The sequence below is a fragment of the Monodon monoceros genome, unplaced genomic scaffold, assembly GCF_005190385.1.
Source record: "Monodon monoceros isolate NGI ecotype Baffin Bay Population unplaced genomic scaffold, NGI_Narwhal_1 Super_Scaffold_21, whole genome shotgun sequence".
Lineage (NCBI taxonomy): Eukaryota > Metazoa > Chordata > Mammalia > Artiodactyla > Monodontidae > Monodon > Monodon monoceros.
In genome coordinates this window covers 31,399,448-31,400,840 of record NW_021703778.1, presented here as the reverse complement: position 1 = coordinate 31,400,840, position 1,393 = coordinate 31,399,448, and the positions used below count along the sequence as shown (strand labels likewise).

The 1,393-nt window shown below is 48.2% G+C and overlaps 1 pseudogene; it reads left to right on the top strand.

Moving 5' to 3' along the window:
* Positions 1–270: 270 nt before the first annotated feature.
* On the top strand, positions 271–483 carry LOC114903501 (annotated as a pseudogene).
* The last annotated feature ends 910 nt before the right edge of the window (positions 484–1,393 follow it).

The window sequence follows — 1,393 nt, the reverse complement described above, 5'->3', positions numbered from 1 at the left end:
GCTGCTCCTGGCAGCCTGGCCACCCCGGGGACATCGGGACAGCTCAGAAGGAGACATTTCAGCATGTGCAGAGGGAAAAGCACCACGCTGGGTTCTTGCAGGCACACAGGAAACGGGGTGGAGGAGATTGGACCCTCAGGGAGCTTTTGATTTGTGTGTGTTGGCCTCAGTGGAGATAAGAAGAAAGGGTCAGTTACCAGAAAGGGATTGAAGCCGGGTCACCTTTAAGGAGATTGGAAGGAAGTGTTTGGCCTTGGTAATGGTGTCGCGATGTGGTTCGAGATTCTCCCCAGGATCGCCATCATGGCTGCGTGCTTATTCATTCCGGGAGTGGCCACTGCATGCATCCACAGGTTCACTAACGGGGGCAAGGAAAAAAGGGTTGCCCATTATTCCTTTCAGTGGAATTTGACGGAAACAGATAGGCGCATCTCTGGAGTTGATCGTTACTATGTGTCAAAGGGTTTGGAGAACATTGATTAAGGAAGCATTTTCTTGATTGATGAAAAATAACTCAGTTATGCTTGTCTACCCCTGCTAGAAGGTTATGCAGTGTATTTTGTAGTGTGTAGTAAAAATAAAACAAAAAAGTAAAATAAAAAAAGAAGAAGAAGAAGAAAGGGCCAAATGGGGCTTCTGTGGGGTGTGGCCACAAAGGGAGATTCGGGTCTGCAGGAGGTGGTCCCTGCTGGTGTTGACTAACAGAAATGAGGGGGGACGGAACTCCCCCCTCTTCAAGCATGGGCTGTACCTGGTAACGTCCTTCCAAAGAGCACAGCCTGGAAAAGGGGAAACAGAGGAACTTGACAGTGGAGAAACCTGATAACCCTGCCTCGGCCACGGGATCCAGGTCCACCAGCAGTGATGCGTCACCTTAATGGTGTGCCCCTCCATGGGATGTGATGGGGATGGCTCTTCAGCTCTGTGGCCTTTCTGCCCAAACCCCAAAACTTCTATCTAATCACAAGGAAAACAGCAGTTCAATTCCAGCAGAGGGGCGTTCTATCAAATACCTGAGCAGCACTCCTTAGAACAGATGAAACCGTAGTTTCACCAAACTCTGAGAATCTGCCACAGCCAGGAGAAGCCGAAGGAGACAGGATGTTTAAATAGAATGGGTGGGATCCTGGAGCAGATAAAGGACACTGGGTTAAAACCAGGGAAACGTCCATAGAACGTAACCTTGGTTAGCAGTAACACACCGATATTGGTTCGTTAACTGTAACAAATGTGCGACTTGGATGTAAGATTTAATGACTGGGCGAATCGGATGTGAGGGTATTCTATGGGAACTCTGTACTATCTGCATGATTTGTTTGTAGGTCTACAACTGTTTAGAAAAAAAATGTCTTTTGAGAGAAATTGGAGGGCAGTTTGAGTCCCGTCACCCCGG